At 45.8% G+C, this 12,504-nt stretch overlaps 1 pseudogene; it reads right to left on the bottom strand.

The window, feature by feature from the left end:
- The window catches only part of LOC144692006 (NACHT, LRR and PYD domains-containing protein 3-like), a 98,068-nt pseudogene extending 86,073 nt beyond the window's left edge, over positions 1 to 11,995 (bottom strand).
- Between the last annotated feature and the right edge of the window lie 509 nt (positions 11,996 to 12,504).

The raw sequence follows: 12,504 nt of genomic DNA, 5'->3' as shown, positions 1-12,504 counted from the left end.
CCAGTGAAGCCGAACGCAAACTCGAGGAACAGCACCTCATCTTCCGACTAGGCACTTTGCAGCCTTCCGGACTGAATATTGAATTCAACAACTTTTGATCTTGAACTCCCTCCTCCATCCCCACCCCCTTTCCGTTTCTTCCCCCTTCCATTTGTTTTTTCCAATAATTTATATAGATTTTTCTTTTCCCACCTATTTCCATTATTTTTAAATCTATACCTGTAATGCCCTGTCAGTCTTTCTACCCTCTCCCCACTAGGCTGTACCTTGAGTGTCCTGCCATCCATTCTTAATTAGCACATTCTCTTAGATAATATCACCACCTTTAACATCTCTTTGTTCCTTTGTCTGTGACATCTTTTGATTAGCTGCTCCTATCACTGCTTGCTTGTCCCTACAACCACCCCACCCCCAACTTCTCTCCCCCCCCACCCCCCACCCCCCCAAACACCCACGTTAAACCATCTTATATTTCACCCCTCTCCTAACTTTACTCAGTTCTGCTGAAGGGTCATGAGGACTCGAAACGTGAACTCTTTACTTCTCCAACGATGCTGCCAGACCTGCTGAGTTTTTCCAGGTAATTCTGTTTTTGTTTTGGATTTCCAGCATCCGCAGTAGTTTTTTGTTTTTGTCTCCTTCTTTCTCTGTCTCCCCAATTCGCCTCTCTGTCCGTCTACCTCATCTGTCTCTCTCACTGTCTCCCATATCCATGTCTGTCTTACCTCAGCCATGTCTATCTCCCCAATCTGTCTCTATCACCGTCTCATCCTTTGTCTATCTCCCATGTCTGTGCCTTACCATCCCCACATCTGCCTCCCTATTTCTCTGTCTCTCCCTGTACCTCTGCACCTCTCTCTGCCCTTTGCGCATCTGTATATCCCTCTTTCACTCCCATGCACCTCTCTCTCTATCCTTTCCTTGTCTGTCTCTCCATCTTTCAACCATCTTCCCTGGCTCTGTATATCCTCCATCTGTCTCCCCATCATATGGCCCCCAAAAACTTATCTCTCCACTCATGCTTCTATTTCTCTTTGACTCCACCCATCCCTCTCATTCACTAAGCCCCCATTCCCCCAGTATATCTCACATCTCTCTCTCCATGTCCCCCCATCCAGCTCCTCCATCTGCTTTCGCTTCCAGTCTGCCTCTCCCCAGTTGACTCCCAGTCTGCTTCTCTCTTTCTCCCCCATCTATCCTCCCACAATCTGTATCCACAGGTCTCTCTTTCTATCCCTCAAGCTGTTTCTTATGTAATTCTAGCCAGGTTGTCTTCACATTTCTGTCTCTCTTTCCCACCTGTCTTATTAAATCTTATTTAATAGTTACTGCTTGACTAATCAAATTGATTCTTTTTGATGGCATAGCAGAGAAGGTTGACAAAGGGAATGCAGTGGATGCTGCCTATATGGATTTTAAGAAAGCCTTTGACAATGTACCATATAAAAGGTTGGTTACAAATTGAGGCTCATGGAGTAGGAGGGTCATTGTAAGCTTGGATAAAATATTGGTTTAAGGATCGTAAAACAAAATGTTCATGGTAAATGGTTGTTTTTCAGAATGGAGGAAGGTAGTGTTGTTCCACAAGGATTAGTGCGAGGATTACTGCTTTTTAGATATAGAGTATATATATATACATATATATGTATATATATATATATATATGTATATATAAATAACTTGGGTATTGGCATATAGGGTAAAATTTCAAAAATTGTCAAATGTTACCAAATTTTGAGGATGTTGCAAACAGTGAGGATGATACCAATTGACTGCAACAGGATATAGAAAGGTTAGCAGAATGGGCAGGCAAGAGGCATTTGGAATTTAATACAGAGAAGTGTGAGGTGATGCATTTTTCCAGAAGGGAAAGGGACAGGAAGTATAGACTAAATGTCACAGTTCAAAAGACTGTTCAGGGACTGAGGGACCTAGGGGTTCACCAGCAGAGATCTTCAAAGCTGGCAGGATATATTTGGAGAGCAGTTAGAAAAGCATATGGGATCTTTGCCTTCATCATCAAGGTATTGAGTAAAAAAGCAGGGATGTATTGCTGAACTGGTTAGGTCACAATGTGTGTATTGTGTTCCAGTTCTGGTCACCACACTTTAGGTAGGATGTAAAGGTCCTTGGAAGGATGCGGTGGAGATTTACCAGAATGGTTCCAGGGATTTAGGTTAGGTTTGAGAATCTGGGGTTTCTTCCTTGGACCAAAGGAGGCTGAGGGGAGATCTGGTAGAGGTGTGCAAGTTTGTGACAGACTTAAATAAGGTAGACAAAGAACAGCTGTTACCCTTAATTGATGGCACAAGGACTTGGAGATACAGGTTTAAGGTTTTGGGCAAGAGATGCAAGGGAATGTGAGGAAAAAGATTCTTTATGCAGCCTATGGTAATAACCAAATTTAGCCAAAATTAGATGACAGAGCAAGTGAGTCTGGAAGGCATAGAAATTGTAGGCCAGTTAAGGCACAAAGGATTCTGCCACGGTTGGATGGTGTTTATTTTAATGCAAGGAGTCTGACGAATAAGGCTGATGAGTTGAGGGCACAAATTAACACATGGAAGTATGATGTCATTGCTGTCACAGAAACATGGTTGAGAGAGGGGCAGGATTGGCAGCTCAATATTCTAGGATATAGGGTCTTCAGGCAAGACAGGGAAGGAGGTAAAAGAGGAAAGGTATCAATATTGATTAAGGAATCAATTACAGCAGTAAGGAGGGATGACATCTTAGAAGGTTCCTCAAATGGAGCTATATGGGTAGAACGGAAAATCAAAAAAGTTGCAATCACATTGCTGGGAGTGTACTATAGGCCCCCAAACAGTCAGAGAGAAATAGAAGAGCAGATATGTAGGCAAATTACAGAGAAATGTAAAAATAATAGAGTAGTAATAGTGTGGGATATCAACTTCCCCAACATGAACTGGATTAGTCAGACTGTGATAGGTTTAGAGGAAGTGAATTTTTTAAATGCATCCATGAGAGCTTTTAAGCCAGTACGTAGAAGGTCCTAATGGTCCTGGACTTAATTTTAGGGAATGAAGCCTGGCAAGTTGTAGAGGTGGGGGAGCATTTTCCAGATAGTGATCAAAACTCCATTTGATTCAAGGTTGTTAAGGAAAAGGACAAAGATGGGCCAGAAACCAGAGTTCTAAATTGGGGGAAGGCCGATTTTAATAAGATCAGATTCAATTTGGCCAGAGTGGACTTGGAGCAGCTACTTTTAGGTAAATCTGCGTCAGAGCAGTGGGACTCATTCAAGATGGAAATGGGGAGAGTACAGGGCCAACATATTCCAATAAAGATAAAGGGTGGGACCAACACATTCAGGGAACCCTGGATGTCAAGGGATATAAAGGATTGGATAAAGAGAAAAAGAAAGGCTTATGGCAGATACCAAGGGCGCAAAACTGCGGAAGCCCTTGAGGAGTATAGAATCTGTAGAGGGGAAATTGAAAAGGAAACTAGGAGAGCAAAAAGGGGGCATGAAAAAACATTTTCAGGTAAAATAAAGGAAAATCCAAAGTTATTTTACAAGTACATTAAGAATAAGAGGATAACTGGGGAAAGAGTAGGGCCAATTAAGGACCATAGTGGTAATTTGTGTGTGGAACCGGAAAACATAGGTAGGTTTCTAACTGAATACTTTGTGTCGGTGTTCACCAGTGAGAGGGTCGACGTAGCTATGGAAATCAGGCAGAAGAACTGGGATATAATTAAAGAAATTAACATAGAAAGGGAGGAGGTTCTAAGTGGTCTGGCAGGCTTAAAAGTAGATAAGTCTCTGAGCCTGGATGAAATGTATCCCAGGCTTTTGAATGAGGCAAGGAAGGAAATAGCAGGGGTGCTGGCAATAATTTTCAATACCTGTCTGGCCACAGGAGAGGTGCCAGAGGACTGCAGGACAGCTAATGTGGTACCGTTATTCAAAAAGGGAGGAAGGATTAAAACAGGGAACTACAGGCCAGTCAGTCTAACCTCAGTGGTGGGGAAACTATTGGAAGCCATCCTGAGGGACAGAATTAATCTACACTTGGAGAGGCAGGGATTAAACAAGGACAGTCAGCAGGGTTTTGTTAAGGGGAGGTCATGTCTGACCAATTTGATTGAATTTTTCGAAGAGGTGACCAGATGTGTAGATGAGGGAAATGCATTTGACATAGTCTACTTGGACTTCAGCAAGGCTTTTGATAAGCTCCCATACGGGAGACTGATAACGAAGGTAAGAGCCTATGTGATCCAAGGCAATTTGGCAAATTGGATCTAGAATTGACTGAGTGGCAGGAAGCAGAAGGTGATGGTCGAGGGGTGTTTTTGTGACTAGATGCCTGTGTCCAGTGGGGTTCTACAAGGATCAGTGTTGGGACCCTTGCTGTTTGTGTTATATATAAACAAGTTAGACTTGAATGTAGGAGGGTTGATCAGCAAGTTCGCGGATGACATGAAAATTGTTGCGGTGGTAAATACTGAGGAGGATAGCCTTAGATTACAGAAGGATATAGATGGGCTGGTCAGGTGGGCTGATCAGTGGCAAATGGAATTTAATCCTGAATATCTTTATACAATCCCGTAAGTGTGTGGTGATGCACTTGGGCAGCACAAACAAGGCACGGGAATACATGATGAATAGTAGGACCCTGGGAAGTACCCAAGATCAGAGGGACCTTGGCGTGCAGGTCCACCAGTCCCTTAAGGTAGCATGACAGGTAGATAAGGTGATTGAGAAGGCATATGGGATGCTTGCCTTTATTAGCCGAGGCATAGAATATAAGAGGAGGGAGGTTATGCTGGAACTGTATATAACGCTGGTTTGGCCACAGCTAGAGCATTGCGCGCAGTTCCAGAATCTGCATTATAGGAAGGATGTGATTGCACTAGAGAGAGTGCAGAGGAGATTTACCAGGATATTTCCTGGGCTGGAGAATTTTAGTTATGAGGAGAGATTGGATAGACTGGGGTTATTTTCCCAGGAGCAGAGGAAATTGAGGGGAGACATGATTCAGATTTTAAAAAAATATGAGGGGCAGAGATAGGGTAGACAGGAAGGAAATTTTCCCCTTGGTGGAGGGATCAATAACCAGGAGGCATAGATTTAAGGTAAGGGGCAGGAGGTTTAGAGGGGATGTGAGGAAGAATTTTTTCACCCAGAGGGTGGTGGAAATCAGGAGCTCACTGCCTGAAAGGGTGGTAGAGGCAGAAACCCTCAAAACATTTAAGAAGCATTTGGATGTGCACTTGCGATGCCATGGCATACAAGGCTACGGACCTGATGCTGGAAAATGGGATTAGAATAGTTAGGAACTTGTTTGACCAGCACAGACTCGATGCCGAAGGGCCTTTTTCTGTGCTGTCGACCTCTATGCCTGCCTCTCATCTCTCCCACACCCACCCCCCATCCCGGATGCCTTCCCGCATTGGTCTCTTTCTATGTCCCTTGCCTGACTCCCTCACTGTCTCTCTCTCTCTCTCTCTCTCTCTATTTCCTCTTCTCTGCTTCACCCCATCAGTTTGCCCCGGACCTGTCATTTTGTGCCTCCCACATCCGTCTGCCTTTGTCTGTCTCCACAAGTCTCCCTGTCCCCTTCCCTCAGGATTTCCCTCCACCAGTTGATGTCCCCACCATCTGCCTCTTGTACTGAATCTGTCAGATTGTTATTCTGGAAATAGAGGAAATGGCTAAGCAAAAATAACTGAAAATGGAAATAACAAAAGCACCATCACGTGTGCAGAGCTCAGTAAGAGGGAGGTTAACCCTGAACATCCAGACAGGTGTTTTTATTTAACAATGAAGTTGTGATTCCAGTAATGAGATCCCTCCACAGACACAGCTGGACGAGCTTTGTTTTTCCAAGAGTTTCTATGTTTATTATAAACAAACCGCTCACTGGAAATTCCCCGAATCATGGAAGGAAGCAGCAACGCGCATGCGCGGGAGAATGATATACCAGCGCATGCGCAGTAATGTTTCGGCCCCGCCCCCTTTCCAGTGAATATTGATTGGCTACCAGCGCCGGGCATGCGCAGTCGGTTCAGATGCTCCTCCCTCAGCTGCACTTTGAATATCATAGTCACCAAAACAGCAGAGAGAGAAACAGAGTGAATCCCACATTGACACAGATTAGAGAGTCTGACAGTAACAGAGATTGACAGACATTGAAATGTTCCAGCTCACAGGCAGTACCAGACACAGAAACATTCAATCATATAAAAGCAAAATATTACAGGTGCTGGAAATGCGAAATTGTAACAGAAAATCCTGAAAGACTCAGCAGGTCTGGCAGCATCTGTGGAGAGAAAAACAGTTAACGTTTCGAGTCCGTGTGCCTCAGAATGAATTTCACACTTGGACATAGTGCAGAGATTGACAATTCCTTTAAGAAGGGAGTGAGGCAAAAGACGGGAAATTACAGGCCGATTAGCCTGACCTCGGTTGTTGTTAAGACTTTTGAGTCCATTATTAAGGATCAGATTTCTGAATACTTGGAAGTGCATGGTAAAATCGGGCAAAGTCAGCAGGGTTTCATCAAGGGGAGGTCAAGCCTGACAAATCTGTTAGAATTCTTTGAGGAGGTAACGAGTAGGTTAGACAAAGGAGAGCCAATGGATGTTATCCACTTGGACTTCCAGAAGGCCTTTGACAAGGTGCCACACAGGAGGCAACTCATAGATAAGAGCCCATGGTGTTAAGAGGAAAGGTACTAGCATGGATAGAAGATTGGCTGTCTGGCAGAAGACAGAGAGTGGGAATAAGGGGATCCTTCTCAGGATGGCGGCCGGTGACTAGTGGAGTTCCGCAGGGGTCAGTGTTGGGACCACAACTTTTCACTTTATACATGAATGATCTAGATGAAGGAACTGAGGGCACCCTGGCTAAGTTTGCAGATGATACAAAGATAAGTGGAGGGACAGGTAGTATTGAGGAGGCTGCAGAAGGATTTAGACACGTTAGGAGAATGGGCAAAGAAGTGGCAGATGGAATACAACATGGGGAAGTGTGAGGTCATGCACTTTGGTAGGAAGAATAGAGGCACAGACTATTTTCTAAATGGGGAGAGAATTCAGAAATCTGGAGTGCAAAGGGACTTGGGAGACCTAGTCCAGGATTCTCTTAAGGTTACCTTGCAGGTTGAGTCGGTAGTTAGGAAGGCAAATGCAATGTTGGCATTTAATTCGAGAGGACTAGAATATAAAAGCAGGTAAAAGCAAAAAACTGCGGATGCTGGAAATCCAAAACAAAAATAAAAATACCTGGAAAAACTCAGCAGGTCTGGCATCATCTGCGGAGAGGAACACAGTTAACGTTTCAAGTCCATATGACTCTTCAACAGAACTAAGTAAAAATAGAAGAGAGGTGAAATATAAGCTGGTGTAAGGGGGGTGGTGGTGGTCGGACAGGTAGAGTTGGATAAAGGGCCAGTGATAGGTGGAGATAATCAAAAGACGTCACAGACAAAAGGTCAAAGACTTGTTTAAGGTGGTGATATTATCTAAGGAATGTGCTAATTAAGGGTAGAAAGGACAAGCAAGGTAGAGATAGCCCTAGTGGAGGTGGGGTGAATGAATCAAAATAGGCCAAAAGGAAGAGATAAAAGAATGGATGGAAATATATTTTAAAATAATGGAAATAGGTGGGAAGAGAAAAATCTATATAAATTATTCGAAAAAAAAGGGGATTGGAAAGGGGGTGAGGATGGAGGAGAGAGTTCATGATCTAAAATTGTTGAACTCAATATTCAGTCTGGAAGGCTGTAAAGTGCCTATTGTGAAGATGATGTGCTATTCCTCCAGTTTGTGTTGAGCTTCACTGGAACAATGCAGCAGGCCAAGGATGGACATGTGGGCATGAAAGCAGGGTGGAGTGTTGAAATGGCAAGCAACAGGGAAGTCTGGATCATGCCTGCGGACAGACCGAAGGTGTTCCGCAAAGCGGTCACCCAGTCTGCGTTTGGTTTCTCCAATGTAGAGGAAACCACATTGGGAGCAGCGAATGCAGTTGACTAAATTGAGGGAAGTGCAAGTGAAATGCTGCTTCGCATGAAAGGAGTGTTTGGGCCCTTGGACGGTGAGGAGAGGGGAAGTAAAGGGGCAGGTGTTGCACCTTCTGCAGTTGCGTGGGAATGTGCCGTGGGAGGGGGTTGAGGTGTAGGGGTTGATGTAGGAGTGGACCAGGGTGTCCCGGATGGAACGATCCTTGTGGAATGCCGCCAGGGGGGTGAAGGGAAGATGTGTTTGGTGGTGGCATCATGCTGGAGTTGGCGGAAATCGCGGAGGATGATCCTTTGAATGCGTAGGCTGGTGGGGTGATAAGTAAGGACAAGGAGGACCTTATCATGTTTCTGGGAGGGAGAGGAAGGTGTGAGGGCAGATGCGTGGGAGATGTGCCGGATATGGTTGAGGGCCCTGTCAACCACCGTGGGTGGAAAACCTCGGTTAAGGAAGAAGGAAGACATGTCAGTGGAACTGTTTTTGAAAGTGGCATCATCAGAACAGATGCGACGGAGGAACAGGAACTGAGGGAATGGGATGGAGTTGTTGCAGGAAGCGGGGTGTGAGGAGCTGCAGTCGAGGTAGCTGTGGGAGTCGGTTGGCTTGTAATGGATATTGGTGGACAATCTATCACCAGAAAGTGAGACAGAGAGGTCAAGGAAGGGAAGGGAAGTGTCAGAGATGGACCATGTGAAAATGGGGTGGAAATTGGAAGCAAAATTAATACATTTTTCCAGGTCCAGACGAGAGAATGGAGCAGCACCGAAGTAATCATCAATGTACTGGAGAAAGGGTTGTGGGAGGGGGCCGGAGTCGGACTGGAACAAGGAATGTTTCACATACCCCATAAAGAGACAGGCATAACTGGGGCCCATGCGGCTACCCATAGCCACACCTTTTATTTGGAGGAAGTGAGAGGAGTTTAAGGAGAAATTGTTCAGTGCGAGAACAAGTTCAGCCAGACGGAGGAGAGTAGTGGTGGAAGGGGATTGTTTGGGCTCTTTTCGAGGAAGAAGCGTAGAGCCATCAGACCATCCCAGTGGGGGATGGAGGTGTAGAGGGATTGGAGGTCCATGGTGAAGAAGAGGCGGTTGGGGCCAGGGAACTCGAAATTGTTGATATGATGTAGGGTCTCAGAGGAATCACGGATGTAGGTGGGAAGGGACTGGACAAGGGGAGAGAGAATGGAGTCAAGTTAGCAAGATATGAGTTCTGTGGGGCAGGAAGAGGCTGACACGATCGGTCTGCCAGGACAGTCCTGTTTGTGGATTTTGTGTAGGCGGTAGAAGAGGGCCGTCCGAGGTTGGGAGATTATTAGGTTGGAAGCTGTGGAAGGAAGATCTCCAGAGGAGATGAGGTCAGTAACAGTCCTGGAAACAATGGCTTGACAGCATGGTTCAGGTGTAGACCGTCCCAACGGTACAGATCCTACTTTCCCCAATAGTGGTGCTAGTGCCTCACGAACCAGGACCAGACTTTGAGCCACATATTGATTTTTCTAATCTTATTTGCCCTATGCCAATTTTCATGTGGTGCATGTTATAATCCAGAGATTGTTACCTTTGAGATTCTGTTTCTTAATTTGGTATATAGGTGCCATGCTCGGTAAGGGCATCAAACCTGCAGCCCCCACTCTCATCCAAACAAGCTGAGGGAACCTCAAAGCTGCTGGACAATTGCAAAGGCTGAGCCCCTGCGTTCAGGGTTCCCTTACCTTCCTCATTCGCAGTCACACTCTCCTGTCCCTGACCACTGCCCAAATCAGAAGACCCTGTCCTCAGAGATGTGACTGCCTCCAGGCAGAAAGTATCCAGGTAACTCTCCCCCTCCCTAATGTGTTACACAGTCTGCAGTGCGGCCTGCAGCTCAATGACTCTGAGCTAAAGTTGTTCGAGCCGCAAACATTTACTGCAGATGTGATTGCCATGGAGTTACGCGATTAGGAGGATGAGAATTGTCGGGCTGGAAGAGGTTACAGGGATAGGGAAAAGAGGGGCTTTGTAGGAATGTCAACAGGATGATGAGAGGGTTGTTCTATGATGGCAGGTTGAGTAAGTTGGGCCTATTCTGAGTTGAGAACAATGAGAGGTGATCTCATTGAAACATACAAGAGTCTGAAGGGGCTTGACAGTGTAGACACTGAGAGGTTCTTTCCCCTACTTTGGGAATCTAGAAAATGGGGGCACAGTGTCAAAACAAGGAGTGGCTCTTTTAAGAATGAGATAAGGAGACACAAATGTTGTGAATCCTTGGAATTCTCTACCCGAGAGGTTGTGGATGCTGCATTGTTGAGTATATTCAAGACTGAGATTGAGATGTTTGATCTCTCATGAAATTAAGCGAAATGAGGAGCGGGCTGGAAAGTGGAGTTGAGACAAAGGAGCAGCCCTGATCATATTGAATGGCAGAGTAGGCTCAAGGGGCCATATATTCGATTCCTGCTCCAATTTTTTACATTCTTAATTAAAATCGAGGCATCTCCTGATTCAGAGCCAATATAGTAACACTCTAATAGACACTTACAATTCATTGCCTGGCAAACAGAAAGGGAAGGCATTGATGTCTGTGGAGGAGCAGTCAGTGTCACAGCAGTAATTGAGTTCGCACACTGGGTCAATCAGATTACAGGTGTAAATAGGAACAGCTGGAACAAGACAGAGAGAGAGAAGGATCTTATAATGGAGCATGAACAGTCTCAAAAACCACCTCCTTCCCTTGTCTGAATTTACAAACACCACCTTCTCCATTTCCCAAAATCAATCTGCAAACTTATCCTGCCACTGCTTTCTACTTATTCAATTAGAGATTCCAGATATGCAACTGATCCCTTCAAATTAAAAATAATGTTAATTTGAGGTACAATGTTAATGGTATTGCAGGAACAGCGACACCTGGGGGATAACAAACACAGATGTTGAAAGATAACACGACAAGTTGAGACAAGTGTTTTTAAAGCTAGGAATCTTCAGCTTCATAAACAAATCTATAAGTTACAAACACGAGGAAGTTATGTTAAAAGTTATGTTTTCAGTCATCGGTTCCGCCTCAGCTGCGTCCAATTCTGGGTCCCTGGACCGGATTCCCACAACAGTACCAGGAATCAGGAACATTACCAAATGAACTGCAGCGGTTCAAGAAGCTGGTTCAGCACCACCTTCTCAAGGGAAATTAGGGATGGGCAACAGATGCTGACCTTGCCAGTCACATCTCATAAAAGAGAAAAAAACTTCAGTTATGTGAAGAAACTGGGGAAACTATTGCTGTTCTCCTCAGCGCAGAGAAGGGAGATTGAACAGAGAAGTTTTAAATGAACAATGTTTTGATAGTGAGGGCGAAAGGATTTCCACTAACATAAATGTTTCGAATGACAGAGGGTGGGAGGCAGAGGACGACAGGTTAATGGTATTCTGTAATTGTGGTAAAAGAAGCAGAGGGAGGAGAGTTTTTATTTTAAACATTGAGTTATGATGATCTGGAAGGAATTATCTGAAGGAGTGGGGGCACAAGTAAGTCCACATCCTGTCCCCTCTCCAACTGCCAGCTCTGACAGAGGATTTTAGTGTGTTTAAAGGGATTGGTCAGGAGACAGAAACTTTACTCACTGGTGGGGGAGCCCAGGACAAGGGGACAAATATCTTAATGTCAGAGTCAGGATATTGAGGAGAGAAAGTTAGGAACCGCTTCCTCACACAAAGGCTGGTGGAAGTGGGGAAGTCTCTCACACGTAAAGCAGCAGACATTAGCTGAGTGAATAATGTTCAGCCTGAGATGGGGATATTGTTGCTGCCCGAGGCTGTGGATATGAAGTCCAGGCGGCCGGATGGAGTTTGTCTCCCGGATCAGTCATGATCTGTGTGAATGGGCGGCTCAGGCTGGAGGGGCTGAATGGCTCCTCCTGTTCCCGCTGCCAGAACTCAGAGCCCGCTTTACCTCCGGGGCCTGGCCGGGCCGGGCCGGGCCGGCTGGCGGGGGGTACATTTCCGGCTCCTGGAGCTGGGGTGGCCATTCGGCCGCTTTGATCCGGGACAGCCCACCTTTCAGATACTTTACCCCTTGTCTGATGTCGGTTACCTTTATATCTGTTATTTTTATTTTAGGGTCAGGAACAATGCCCAGGGTCACAGAGACTCAGCCCCGGACTGTGTTGCTGGTTCCCCCTCCCCCGAGCGCGGACACTCTCAATTACGGGGCTCCCGGCTCCCCCGACACTGAAAACAAGGCGGCTCATCAGCCGGGCCCGGCCCGTTGCTAAGGGAACGCGGCTCAGTGGCGGCTGGGCGCAGGCGCGGCGTCTCAGCTCGGAAAGGGGGTGTGACGCTGCGGCGGGTCACGTGGGGGAGAGAGAGAGAGAGAAAGAGAGAGAGAGAGAGAGAGAGAGCTGTCAATCAAAGGAGCTGCTGTGGGTCCCCAATGAGCTTTCAACACAAGATCTGCAACTCTGAAATCCAATGAGAAATTTACAAAAATAAAGGGGGAAAATTCAAATGTCTGTGGAGACGAAGATCAGATGAAACT

This window comes from Cetorhinus maximus, chromosome 16 (assembly GCF_964194155.1).
Source record: "Cetorhinus maximus chromosome 16, sCetMax3.hap1.1, whole genome shotgun sequence".
In the NCBI taxonomy this organism is placed as follows: Eukaryota; Metazoa; Chordata; class Chondrichthyes; order Lamniformes; family Cetorhinidae; genus Cetorhinus; species Cetorhinus maximus.
Note: the sequence above shows the minus strand (reverse complement) of the source record. Positions and strands in the feature narration are given on the sequence as shown.